Raw genomic sequence first — 15,144 nt, forward strand, 5'->3', positions numbered from 1 at the left:
CTTACTAGATGGATCTTAGGATGTGTTTTGCTTGTTTCATAAAATTCCAAATAGGCTTGGCAGAAGAATTAGCTCTTAGTGGTGATGGGGACTTCACTTAAAGCATTAAGAACATGATCATGAACTAAAAAGGGAACCCTTATAATAGTTGAGGGTACTGGAATTTCACTCTGGTAGGGATGGTTGCGTATGTGCACTCACACCATTAGATATAGGAAATAATTTCAAAATGAGATCCAAATATTCTGCTTGGGAGTATAAACTGATGTTCTTGACAGGCAGAATGATACCTAACTCCTGTCCTACTCTCTGCCATTCTATTGGACCTGGCTTGGAGGTTTCTGGCATCGTGTTTAGTCCTCCTTTATTATGCCAGTAGCCACCCACTAGTGAGAAGATGAGGGTTACTTCAGGATTTTTCTCTCTCTTCTTGAGCTAAGAGATGCTTTTTGATGCTGTTGGCTATTTTAGTTTATATACAGATTAATTGATAGTGTTGATGGTACACAAGTATTTTTTTGCAAACCTATAATAAACCTAAGAAAGAACAATGCTATTAAACATTCAGATTATTTGAGTTTGTAGTTGTAGAGCCTTTCCTCTGTAAATTATCTCATACACTTTCCTCTGACTCTTGATTTTTAATTTTCTAGAAGATTATGTATAACCTTCACTAAATCAGTAGTATCACAGTCATGAGTTCTACTAAATTTATTTTTAAAAGGTGTTTTTTTTTAACTAGAAATTGTACTTAAGAAACTACCTGAAATGTGCCAACACTTAAGAAGTGCTGAAAGGTTTCACTGAATTTTTGTGCATCAAAGCTGTTTTGTTAGATTTCTTATCTGAAGTTTCATTTGAAAGTACATAGTTATGCTATTTTTGGAAGATATTAGAATAATAAAAAGGGGAGATACACAGAGGAGCGTTTTCCTCTTCTAAGCTAATTTCAGCATATTGAAAATGAAAACTGTGGAATGGTTGAGACATGGAAGGGCACCACTGGAAGTCTGAACTAACCTTTTCCCATTCAAGTAGGCAATCAGTGCCATTGCTCGGTCACTCCCATGGTAAAGATGTTTAGACTGCACCTCCTGTGTTTGTGCCACTTACCACCAGTCACACTTTACACATTAGCCACCTTCATGGCATAGGCATGCTTCCCCTTTGACTTGTGTTTATTTGGAGTCCACCAGAACCCCTAGTTCCTTTTCTGCAAATCTGCCTTCCATCTGGGTGGCCCACAGCATGTACTGGTCCTGTTGTTGCTCTTCACCCAGTAGAAGGATTTAGCACTTAACTGAACTGTGTGAGGTTCCTATTAGCCCATTTCTTCAGCTTGTTGAGTTCCCTCTGAATAACTGTAGAGCCCTCTGGTGTATTTGCCACTCCTCCAGTTCTGTGTTATTAGCAAGCTTGCTGAGGTCGTACTCTACCCATCTAGATCATTAATGGAGATGTTGAATGGGATTGGATCCAGTATTGATCACTTTGGTAGACTGCTAGTTACTGGCTCCCAACTAGGCTTTGCACCACTGATCACTATGCTCTGGGACCATCTCTTCAACTAGTTTTGTTCACCTCCTTATCTGCATGACCAGACTGTACTTTGTCAGCTTTTTCTATGAGGATCTTAGGAGAGTAAGTGTCAAAGGTCTTCCTGAACTCTGTGTAGATGATAACCACTATGCTCCCCTCATCCACCAGGCCAGTCATTTCATAGTTAATCAAGTAGGTCAAGCTTAACTTCCTTTTGGTAAATCTCTATTGATGATATTCTTATCCTTCACACGCTGGAATTGGTTTCCAGGATTAGCTGCTCCATTACCTTCCCAGTGATTGAGGTGGGGCTGACTGGACTTCTCGGTGGGAGTGACACAGATTTTACTAGTCTGTGATCACCTCTCCTAGTTAAAATGATCATTAAAGGATTATCAAGAGTGGCCTTGCAGTGACACCAGACAACTCCCTCAGCACTCACAGGTGCATCCCATCAGGGCCTATAGGTTTCATATATCCTATTTGTTTGTATGTTCCCTGAACTGATCCTCTTCTATCATAGGTACATCTTTCTTGTGCCAGTTCCTCCCCTGGTATCTGGGACCTAAGGTTTGTGAAAGACAATCTTACTCATAAACACTGAGACAAAGAAGGCATTCAATTTCTCAGCATTTTTCCTGTCTTCTGTCGCTGCGTCCCCCATCCCATTCAGCTGTGCATCCATGGTTTCCCTACTCTTGCTTTTGTGACTTAGATACCTACAGAAGCTTTTCTCGGTGCCTGACATCCTAGGCCAGATTCAATTCAAGTTGGACTTCTGGCCTTTCTGAATGCGTCTCTTTATACTTGGACAGCATCTGTATTCATGCTAGGTTACCTGTCCCTGCTTCCACTATTTGTATGCGTCCTTTTTGTGTTTGAGTTTTGCAAGAAACAAATCACTCATCTATGCAAGCTCCTTGACATTTTTCCTGACTTCCTACTTGTTAGGATAGACCACTTGTGGGATAGAGCTTGTGGGAAAGTGATCCTTGAATATTAAGCTTGCTTTTGTAGGCCCCTCTTTCCTCCAGGACCTTATCTCACAGAACTCTTCCTAGCAAATCTTTCAAGAAGTCAGTCTGCTCTCCAGCAGTCCAGCATTGTGACCTTGCTTTTCATCCTCCATCTTGCTCTCAGGATCCTGAACTCAGCCATCTCATGATCAATGCAGCCAAGGCTACTTTTAATCTTCATTTTCCCAGCTAACCCCTCCTTGGTAAACGCTATGTTCATCAGAGCACTTCTCATTGGTTCTTCTATCACTTGGGCCAAGAAGTTATTAGTACTCTCCAGGAATCTCCTTTTGCTTTTGTCCTGCTGCGTTCATCCCTTGGATATCAGGGTGGTAGAAGTCTTACTTGAAGACCAGAGCTTGTGAATGTGGAACTGCTTCTAGCAGTCTGTAGAAAGACTTACCCACTTGTTCTTTGTTGTCAAATGGCCTCTAGCAAACGCCCACAGGTATGTCCGTCATACCTGTCTGCTCTTCAGTCTTTACTCGTAAGCTCTCAGTTGGCTCACTGTCCATCCTGAGGCAGAGCTCTGTGCATTCCAGCTGTGCTTCTACACAAATGACAACTTTTCTACCTCTCCTCATCTTCATGGCTCATCCTTCCTCAAAGGTCTTTATTTTTCCATTGCAACACTCCAGTCATGCAATCCATCCTGGCAGTTGAGACCTCTGTTGGAGCCACTTGCTCAGTTTGTGTGGAAAGCCAGCATTACTGAAAAATGTTTTTGCTTCTTCAGCCTTGAAAAAAACCTCTGTAAAGTGGGCGTATGAAAATCCTGTTTTAACTAATTGCTCAATATGTTCAAGACTGCAGTGCTCTGTATGTACAGGGCTGTACTGATAGAAAGCCAAACATCAGCACTTTCTATTTATGAAGGATTTGATGCTCATGAAAGATGTTTGGTGAGGTAAGGATGGAAGACTTGTTCAAAAATCAGGTATTCGGCTGCCAGTGGCTATTAGCCCTAACATTTTTTTTCTCCTGTCTCCACTTTTCAAAGAAGCAGTTACATATTTGTTGCAGGACTGCTGCTCCTGCAGCTGAGGTTATGTGGTAATGAGTGTTAGTATAAGTAATTGTTCCTTATGGGTCTTAGGATATTCTACAACCTTACAGAAAAGTGGTGAGGTGCTGAAACAGCTGCCCAGAGAAGCTGTGGTGCCCCGTCCTTGGAGCTTTCAAAGCCAGGTTGGATGGGGCCCTGGGTATCTGAGCTGCTGGGGGGCAGCCCTGCCCACAGCAGGGGTTGGGGCTAGGTGGGCTTTAAGGTCCCCCCAACCCAAATCATCCTGTGGTTCTATGATTCTGTGAAAGAAATAATGACATTAAACACTGTATTTGTGCAGGAAGTGTGTCATGCTACAGTCAATTACTGTTGTATCAATGCTGTATTGTATGAGTTTGCTTTTGTGAATTACAGACCAGTGTGATAAAAATTGCTGCAAAGCACTGAAGCATGTGCTGTGTTTTGTACTTAGGTTTTAATCAAGTGCTAAAGGTGGCTTGCTGCCTGGTAGAATCTACTTGATTGACTTAAGAAGCTCTCCTTGCTGCAAATTTTACGTGTACTCCTGTTACAGTGTTTGAATAATGTAGTGAACACCTCAGTCCTTTGACTAGGAGTCTTTTTCTTTTGAGTCACGTTTTATTTAATAAAGCACTCTCCTAATATCTATTTTTATTAAAAAGAGTAACTATATTCTGTCTTCTGATTGCTAAACTGTTTGCAAAGACTTTGAAAACTGTTAATTTGGGAAACTCTAAGCTATGTAGCAATAAATTTAGAACATCTGCAGAGTAATCAGGGGCTGATGATGAAACCACTTTTGCAAGCCACTTATTGCATAAGTAATAACGCATCCACGGGGAGAAATGGCTTGTCTAAAATTAAGCAGGATTACTAGTTGTCTTGTAATGTCAGTCCCCAGTGTTCACTGTCTGCTACAAATGTGAGCCTCTGCCTGTAAGAAAGTGAGGAAACATCTGCATTGTTGCACATGATTGCAAATAAGTGTCCTGATTTTTCAGAAATGCACAAAAATCAGGTCATTTAGGTGCCAAAGGCATGGAGACAACAGTTTAAGTTTTTGAACAAGAAACCTCAGTTGAAATTGAAAGAAAAATGTCTGAAATCTGAATCCTAGTGCTGATGACATTATAAATACCTTGTGCTGAACTAAATACTGTTAAAATAGTTTCTTTGCAGCTTCAGTGTGTAGAATTTAATGTAGATGTGCTGGTGAAACGGCCTCCCTTACAAGATACCATCACTGTCATAGATTTATGTACTGCCTTGGATGTTTCTGTTATTTAGAAATCAGATGTTCTTAACATAACTTGATAAATAAGTTTTTGATAGGTTATAGTTTTTCTGATGGTGCGTAAATGCCATTGAAATGGAAGATGTTATCTTTTCTTCATTTTATTAAAGCTGGTTCTTAAAACTGTTGCCTTACTATTTGCTTTAATGTGTCTCCCAGCAGCTGAAATTTGCTTTCAGGACAGGGTATTTGAATATGAAATGTCTGACTGATTTGCACTGTTAATAATTGAAGCCCAAGGAAGGGGTAATCTTTTAATTCACAGCCTGTGATGTTTCCATGGACATTTCTTAAGAACTGTGCACTTTCTTAGCCTTACATTCTTGTCTGCATTCATAGAAGCGTTTCTAATGTAGTCTGATAGAAGGCTGTGCTTTTGCTCACCTTTACTTAACTACATACTAACATCGGTTAAACTGGAAATTCACTATACATACTCTGTAGTAGAATGAACATTTCCACAGGCTTCAAAGTAATGATGTTCATGTTTTCTGGAGTAATAGTTTCTTGACTTGCATGTGGATGTTCCATCCCTGGAGGCATTCAAGGCCGATTTGGACAGAACCCTGGGCAGACTGATCTAGTGGGTAGCAACCAGCTCAAGGTACGGAGTTGGATCTTGATGATGTTTAAAGTCCCTTCCATTCTAAGCCATTCTATGTTTTTTTGCTCCTCTTAATTTTTCAGTCTTTTTCATAGTCTTGGAATAAGACAAGCCAGCTGATTGGTTGGCTCTCAACCTTATCAGGTTCCTTTTCAGTTTGCACTTAGTCTAATTTGACAGTGATAGAACTGTTCTGCCTTTAGGCACAGGAGTAGTTGTGTTTACTGGGTTAGAACTTTCCCCACTGAATAAACAATGCAAAGTCTTGTTTTGTGTATAAAACACAGATTTGAAACCTCTGTTTTTCGTAGATCAAGGAGTAATATTCTAAATTTTGGCTTGGTTACTATTTCTGTTGATTTTTGCTTTAAAAATGGTTTGTACAAGGTAGAACAGTACGCCTTATGATGAGCAAATGAACAATTTTTTTTTTTTTTTTAATTTCACTTATTTTCCTTTTCCTTTGTCATTCTCTACTCTGCTATCAAATGCTGCACTGAATTAGAAGTGCTTTTTGCATTTCTTGTAGGAATTATCAGTTGAATTATTGTAATTGAGACTTATATGGAGAGTAGTATGGTACAAGAACACTGATCAGTGGCACGTATTACTCAACTCTGCAAAATCTTCACCTCTGTTCCTTTATATTGTAGTGTGGAATAATCACTGCGCATTTATTTTGCTTTAAATGAATCTCAATAAATGATGGTTACTGCTTTAAATAATCAGTTCCTGTTGACTGTACGAAATATTTCAATTTCAGATGTGAAAGGGCCATGAGCCCCCAAGTACAAATAAGTTTTTGACAGAAGCATACATTACAAATTAATGTAAACATTCCCAGTCTGGTAGGTGAGGAGTTTTCCATGAACTGTCTATAGAAGGGAATATACATCACTCTGCAAAGAGTTTGAGGAATATAGAACATGTCCTTGTTTTGCTTTTCTTAGCAATTTATGCTTAACAACTTATATCGGGTGAATATTTACATTCATCCTTTCTTGAAGATGTGCTTGTCTCCAGACAATATTGGTGGTTTTGCTTATCATGTTTTCTCACAGCTGCTCTTTCCAGCAGCAATCTAGTGTTATAAACCAAAGTGTGAAAACAAAACCAAATTGTTCACAGATGTAGTACCTCTCAGTAATTTAGTGTGAAGAACATTCCATGTGGGCATAGATTTAAGGTATTAATATTGCCCACTTCACCAGTGTATGATGACTGTTCAGTGTGGCAAGGAGAAGCTAATTCATACTCAGGATTTCCGCGTTTGAAGTGCGAGGCTAACTGCACTTCTCCTGAAGTAAGTAGAAAATAGTATGTTCTCCCTGCAGGACGTATTTTTCTTCCTTTCAGTAAGAATCCAACCTATGTAATCTTGACTTTAGATTGGAAGTGTTTGTTTTATTTCTGTCACATTGAAACTCTTTCTGGAATTAAGCTTATTAGATCTGAAAACATAATCCAGTTTAACCAACTATAAGGTTGAAGTATTTATGTAGAGGGTTCCTTGACAGGGTTCCTTGTAGATTGTTACTGAAACTGCAGACTTCATGTAACTCACCTTGTGCTGTGAGGGTAAAATTCATTCTGTTGTCTGGCTTGCTTGGCATAGGATTATACAAAGGGCTAGTAAGAATAAAGATCACAGATCTGTAAAACTGGACAGCAGAGGAGTTTTAAGTATCCAGATTTAAAATTCCGATTCCTCCTACGATTCCGCTCAGCAGTTTCTAAATTACAGAATCACAGAATTGTAGGGGTTGGAAGGGACCTCCAGAGATCATCGAGTCCAACCCCTCTGCCAAAGCAGGTTCCCTACAGCAGGTCGCACAGGTAGGCATCCAGGCAGGTCTTGAACATCTCCAGAGAAGGAGACTCCACCACCTCCCTGGGCAGCCTGTTCCAGTGCTCCATCACCTCACTGTAAAGAAGTTCTTACACACATTTGTGCAGAACTTCCTATGCTGCAGTTTCCAGCCGTTTCCCCTTGTCCTGTCTCCACTCACCACTGAAAACAGTCTGGCCTTGCCATTCTGCCCCCCACACCTTAGATATTTATAGACCTGGATCAGGTCCCCTCTCAGTCTCCTTTTCTCAAGGCTGAACAGACCCAGTTCACTCAGCCTTTCCTCGTAGGAGAGATGCTCCAGGCCCTTCACCATCTTCGTGGCCCTCCGCTGGACTCTTTCCAAGAGATCCTTGTCTTTTTTGTACTGGGGAGCCCAGAACTGGACACAGTACTCCAGATGAGGTCTTACCAGGGCAGAGTAGAGGGGGAGGATCACCTCCTTCGACCTGCTGGACACGCTCTTTTTAATGCACCCTAGTAAGCCATTGGCCTTTTTGGCCACAAGGGCACACTGCTGGCTCATGGCCAACCTGTCATCCACCAGGACACCCAGGTCCCTTTCCGCAGAGCTCCCCTCCAGCAGGTCATCCCCCAACCTGTACTGGTGCATGGAATTATTCCTCCCCAGATGCAAGACTCTAGAAAAATTCTAAATTCCTATAGAAAACTCCTTTTCTTGCTTTCCCAAGTTGAAGAATAGTCTTGCATCTTCTGTGGTGGGGTCTTTCAGAACCCCAATCAGTAAGTTTGTGCAAACTGTGTTGAATAGAGTATGCATTGCCTGGAATCCTGGAATTACCTTTTTCAGATAGATGTCATTACTAACACTTTCTGCAAAGAGAAGGGAAAGCAAGAGAGCTGAGATAAAGGGGCTGATAGAGTGCTTTACTTTGCATTACAAAAATTATGTAACTCTAGCTGAAATGTATTTTTTCTTCTTTCAGCCACTGAAATTAGCTATTATGAACAAAAAGGGAGGATAGCTGAAATTGTGTGATGATTTACTAAGGAGTTAAATAAATAATGGAAGAATTTCCTCGACTCTTGTTTACCTGTGCTTAATAAAGTGTGAAATAATGAATTAGGACAAATTGCTTATTAAAAGGCAGCAGCTTAGTCAAGGGCATATGTTGTCATGAACTACCAGGATGAAGTGCGGGTGTCTTTAAAATTTCAGATCCAAGCTGAAACCAAAGCTTAGTGATTAGTTTGTAATTGCTTTTGTAATAAGAGTGTGCATCACTTCTACAAGTAACTGACATGCCATTCGATCCTACTGTAATTAAAAAATGCTAATAAAACATGGCAGGCAGTGCTCTGCTGAGCAATTATACGAATTCGTGTAATGACATAAGGCAGGCAGCAAGATGAACTCAGGGTAGATCTACAAACTACTAGCAAAAGCACATAGACAAGAGAAATGCAAAGTGACTCAGCAAAGACTCAGGGTTTATTGCGCATAAGAATATCTGTGGTCTCCTGGAAGGATGATTGATTTGGCCAGAAACTGGTTCACAAAGTACTACAGCAATACTCCGTAGTAACTTTTGTACTGTCAAAGAATCACTTAAATCTGTGTGGTGTATTTTCAACTGCTGGCTTTCTGCTTCTGCATTATAATGTGAAGTTTTTCCTGCCTGTACCAAGCACCAGTAGTTGGTAGATCCACATTGGCCTTCTCATCTTGCCATCCTATTCCAACATGTTCATTTAAGTTCATACACAATACTGATGAGATGCTGTGTCTGTAACATTTCATGTTGCTCTTAACTAGATTGATTTTGTCTCAGATCCAACAATCCAAGAAACAGAATTAAAGGCTTGCCTTTGCTCTCATTTTCCTAAGGCCATAGGTTTGTGGTTTAGTTCAATGGACAGCCCTACAGAGAGTCAGACCAAGAAAGTCCCTCTGTCCAGCCATTACAGGCTTTGACCAGAACCTTCCTTCTAGTATTTCACAGCTCAAATCTGCATTAAACAGAGTTCAGAAACCACGATCTGTATTGATTGTCAGAAACAGGAGCACAGCAGGGAAGGGAAAAGTTAAGCCACCAAGAATTTCATTTATCCTTTCCACTAAATATTATTCCCAGAGCTCCTGTGTGTTCTTCTGCTTAATTCCACAGACCGTTTCACTTTCCAGTTTCTGGTGCTTCCAAAGGAATGCATGTGTAATTCTGATGCAATCAAGGCATCATCTGATAGAACTGGCCTACTTTTTGCTAACTGAAGTGTGCTTGGCTTGTTAGCAGAACCATATTATTTTATTTGGGGGTTATTTTTTGGGGGTTATTGACAAATCAAGCAGGCATTTCAGAATTTTCATCTTTTTTCATCACTGTACAGTTATTCCTTGAAGCTAGTTCACAGATAAATTTGCTCCTTGGTGTTGATTTTGCACAGATGGGCTGTAATCAGAAGGTCAAGTCATCATATAATTTTATTAATTTTGATCACTCTGGTAGTTACAATACACCATACTCTGGTTCAAATACACCATTTTTCTTCTTCTGGCACTTGCATGTTTCTCAGTGTTTGCTGAGTTGTATATCATGTCTGAAAGATATTTTGTCAGTGTCTTAGTGAAGGAAAAAACAGAAGCACTTCATCTGGGAATATCATGATATACTTTGTTGGATTTTTTTTTGCCAGCCCAAGACAAATGCTGTCTCCTCATAGAAGCTTTGCATTGTACATTTGTACCACCAGAGTCCAAGACAGAGTCTGCATGCTCCTAAGGCACAATAATTCTCTGTAAGCTGACTGCCAAAAACCGAGGTAATGTAGATCACTAACAACAGCCTTATTCTTTTTCAAGTCTCAAGATTGTTCAGTAAGCACGGGGTGAAAAAAATGCTTGCAGACCTATTTATCAGCTTTCCAGATGGTTAACTCCCATCCTAGGAAGAACAGTGGAAATTGGATTTCTACCATAGGATGTTTATGCCATGCTCTTTTTTTTTTTTTTTTTTCAGCGGGAAGTAATTATTGCCTGAAATTAGGGAACACCAGTGCTCTGAGTGTCTGAGCAAATGTAGATGGGATAGAGTGTGCATATTATTCAGCATAGCCATTCCTTTTGTCCTGCTTTACTGTGAATCCCAAACATCACTTTATGAATTTCTTTGCCTACATCTGGTTTTAAGGGTCTGAAATAGAAAGCAAATTAATTTCAGAATAAATATAACCCATCTGTTAACAAGAGTCTACAGTTAGAACAGCAGTTCAGCCCTACCAGAACAAGTGATGCAGTAGCGTAAATGTCTAGCAGTTATTTTGCTTAAATGCCTATATCCAGACCTGTTTATTGCCACATAACATTTTGTTGAGATGAGCCTTCACATCCTTCCTTGGTGACTTTCCTTGGTAGAGTTGGTTGTAACCAATGCTACCTGTGAGAAACATCAGTCATCACACCGGAAAGGCAACAGTTTCGTTGGAGAAGATGGAGCAGGAGACAAGTCCAGTAGTCCAGATATCTAAGATGGTTTTCTCAGTTGAGAAAACTCCTTTTTCTCCCACTGGTGCACCACAGCAATTCCATGTGTCTGGAAAGGACTTGGTATTATAGTTATGAAAAATCTCAAGCATTTTATTATTCCGAAGGAAAGTAATAGTAGAAAAAAATAAACCAATTTACTCATGAGTTTATAATCATGATAGCTTGTGGAACAAGGAAGCATGGTCAGTAGTAGTTTTGGCATTGGTCTTTTGTCCAACTAATCCCAGTCCAGAACTGAAAATATTCTGCAAGTTTGAACACTGTGGGACTCTTAACATACTGACGTAACTGTTAAAGATCATGCGCTGTAGTGCATGCTTACATTTTCATCTGCTGTTTTGTGTAGTTCCATCAAAATCAGACCTGCATGGGACAGCTACTGAAGTAATATTGACTGACTGAGATTGGCTGCTATCACATTTTGGGCCAGTAAAGCCTCTCTATTACTTGTTATTGCCTAGGAAATGTCTTGCTTCAATTAGTACAGTATGATTACATACCAGCTGTGGTGATTTTTTTTTTCTGCAAGGAGCAGAGGCTCTGCAATATGTAGTGCAGCTTTTGTCAAATATAATCAGAATGAAGAAACAGTTATTAATACGATTTTAACTACACAAGTCAAAGGCAAATTGCTCTTGTTCTCTTACTGAAGAAAGGCAAAAAATAGTTCATAATTACAAATTTTACAAACTTTATCCCAGCAGGTGAGAATGTAGGCTGTTACATTAATGAGAATGTATGTAAAGCAAGAGGTGCTATTCATTGTGCTTCAAGATTTGGTTATAAACAGACAGAACCTCTGTTAGGTAAGTTTTATAGTATGAAGGCCACCTACGGTTTTGAGTATTTTTCATATCAAAAGCCCTCAGACACCTCACAAAATTTGGAAAAGCTTTACCAAGAAACACAAGTTGCCCAAGGGTGTAGGGTGGTATCCAGCTGCACAAGAAATGATGAAATTACCTGTCAAGACATTACTGGGGAAACTGTACAAAGTTTACTGTCACCCTTTCACTTAGAATGAATCATCATGGATACTTCAGAGATTTGGGATTTTCTTGGTGTTCATTACTTCCCTGTTAAGACTGTGTCATTCTCATGGGAGAGGTTGGTTACCCCAGCTGCCAGCCTTATGAAGAAAGCCATAATGTCTCAAAGAGCCTTTATGTCTCTCAAAGGGTGAGAGAGAAGTTAGTTGACCTCTCTTTCTACCTCATCTTCAGTTAAAGTCCTCAATTATACCATACCAGAGGTACAGCTAGCACTGTAGACAAATAGTGGAAGCCATCATCTGGATCTCTGCTGATGATGGAATGATTTTTCCATTAAAAAGATTCAGTATATTAACTGGACTTCAGCTTGAGCTTTTGGTGACCAAATCAGTGAAGGGCAGTCCAGGAGAAAGATCTTTATATTTTTCTAGTCCAGAGGGAGAAACAAGATTCTGCACTTCCAGAATCCTTACATTGAAGAAGTCCTCTTATTCACCAAAAAGGTTGAGAATTTCCTTGGCAAGGGTAGTAGTAATCAGATATGGCTTGCTTCTTTCAGTCATAAACGTTTTCCGAGCCAGTACTCTAATAGAAAGCTCTTTTATTTTTTTGTTTTTGTTTTTGCTCCTGCTCCTTCTCAGGTATTTTTACTTATCTAACTGTTCCCTCTGCATTTTCTGGGAGTTTTCTCCTCAGAGGAGACATACAACCGCAATCCACATCTGTTTGTATATTATCACAGCCAAACTGTCTGTGAACAGAGGCTGGATTTTGACAAAGCACTTTTAACCTTGTTGAATCTAAATGAAAAGCAGTTCTTTTGAGGCAATGCCCATCCACAAGAGATATCTTTCAAACGTTGCATAGAAATTCTGTAAGCCTATCACTACTTCCTCAATTGCAGGAAAAATATTTGAAAACTATAATGTACAAGGCCTTTATATAACATATGAGTTATAATATGTGATGTAAGTCTAATCATTTCATTTTTTCTTATATGTAGAAATGCAGTGTCTGGTTGTACAGTCAGGCTGTAGCACCATTACATATTCTAGTTTTGCATCAAGGTATTTCCAAGTACAGTGCTGTCATGTGCTAGGTGTTCCAAATAGTTCTGTTGTAATCCCTTTTCTCTATATCCTGAATGATGAGGACATCGGCTAACTATTCATTAGAAGATAGTTGCTTCATTGCCTAGTAGGCTTACTGTCAGCATATATGCCAAAAATCATAAATGGAGAGCACAAGTATTGATTAGAAAAAAGTGCTGTCAAAGTAAGTTGCTGTACTCACAAAGAAACAAAATTGCTTCTGACAGGTTCTTGGCAATACCAGGCAAGCATTTAGCTTGGAGAAAAGGAGGCTCCAGAGAGACCTCACTGTGGCCTTCTAATACTTGAAGGGAGCATATAAACAGGATGGGGAACAGCCGTTTACAAGGGGGGATAGCGATAGGACAAGGGGGAATGGTTTTAAATTGAGACAGGGGAGGTTTAGGTTAGATGTTAGGATAAGTTTTTCACTCAGAAGGCGGTGCAGCACAGGAACAGGTTGCCCAAGGAGGTTGTGGATGCCCCATTCCTGGAGGCATTCAAGGCCAGGCTGGATGAGGCTCTGGGCAGCCTGGTCTGGTGGTTGGCAAGCCTGCCTGTGATGGGGGAGTTGAAACCAGATGATCTTTGAGGTCCTTTTCAACCCAGGCCATTCTATGATTTTCTGATTCGCAGCTAGGCCAATAGTCACATATAAAAAGAAGACTGGAACTCACCCCACTGGGGAAGCACTCCTGCTCCATAAGCAGCCTCAATCCAAGAGACGGGTCCTCTTCAGTGGCTCCGCTTATATGAGTCCAATGTGGCTCCACCTTGTGTCCACCCCTTCTGAGAGCATGGAGAGCAAAGGCACCCCTTCACCAGGTGCTCCATCACCAGCTCTAGCCCTTATCTAACAGTTGCACTACACAAGTCTACAAGAGTATGAGAGAAATCATTACAGTGCCCTGCTTTGTCACAGATACACAGCATCATTTTCTGCGTTCTTGAGATCCAGTTATACACTTGCACTGAATGTTAAAGATTCTGCTTATCACTATGTTGATGTAAGTTTCAAAATTTGATGGCTGTGACATTAGTGTAACCACATGACAGGGCTAGAGTGCAGCAAGATTACGTTTCTGTGCAGGCAGTTAACAGGGGATGGGGAAGGTACTAATTGCAATTGGGACTTGACCTACTTTACTGTCTTTGCTAAACTGGACTAGTGTTGGTGGTCTATACAAAAGAGCCTACATGTTTTTTGGTGACTTGATAGTGTGAGTTCAATACTGGTTTCAGTGGAGTAGGCAAATTTGTAGCAAGTTCATCTTCAGTAGTGCTTTACTCATTGTTCCTGAGAGTCCATTTACACATTTGTTAGAAAATACTATGCAGAAAATCTTTGTTATGAATTATATAATCTGAAAAGATGAGGAAGAAAATCTGTGTTACCACTGTAACAGAAGTAAAACAACCTGCTATGGAAGGGAATATCTGATTTTGCACTTCCATGCTGTAGTGATAGTGGTCCAGGATATCAGATCTTAAAAAATCAGTGAAGTTTGAGTAACTTTTTACAACTGGTGGTCAAAGTAACTTTAAATAACTTCAGTGGGGAAAAGAGAGCTGTAGTGTTCTATATTAATAGCAAAGTAAAGGGGAATGGCAGAGGGGTGAATTTTTGGATAATGCTTCCCTCATACCTGAAAGTCGCACCAGCCTGTTCAGTATGACATTCAGCTCCCATCAGTGTGAATCTATTCCCCAGATCTTTCCAAATTTCCTAATCTGCGGTCAAAATGCCCTTGAAGAGGTCATATGAGAAATCAGACTGTTTTGAACTGCTAGTGGCCAAATTTATCAGTATTTAAAAGTTTAAGCAGGGACCTCTTGTTGAATGCTGGGGGCTGGAGCTTTTCATTCATATTCTTTCGTTAAAGCTTTCTCTGAAATCAGTCAGTATTTCAGTGTATGAGGATAGGTCACTGTGCCTTCTCTGCTACAAACAGTTGAACTAGACACTCTATTAAGTCATAATTCAAGCTAAATGCAGTCAGAAAAATATGTCTCATCAAAGCTTCTCCAACAGTCTTCTAAAATATATGACTTAACTTTAATAGTAAAATCCCTACATGACTTTTACAATATTAGAAGAAAACACATTGCTTAATCTTGTATCTCTCCTGATCAAAAGTAAAGGGCAAAGTTTTGTCTAATGGAAAGCTTGAAATTGACAAAATGCTATTTGTGTATCAACATTGTACCTAAGAAAAAAACCCATTCA

Source organism: Centrocercus urophasianus, unplaced genomic scaffold (genome assembly GCF_019232065.1).
Source record: "Centrocercus urophasianus isolate 14NV4802_14NV808 unplaced genomic scaffold, USGS_Curo_1.0 seq_11, whole genome shotgun sequence".
NCBI classification, from domain to species: domain Eukaryota; kingdom Metazoa; phylum Chordata; class Aves; order Galliformes; family Phasianidae; genus Centrocercus; species Centrocercus urophasianus.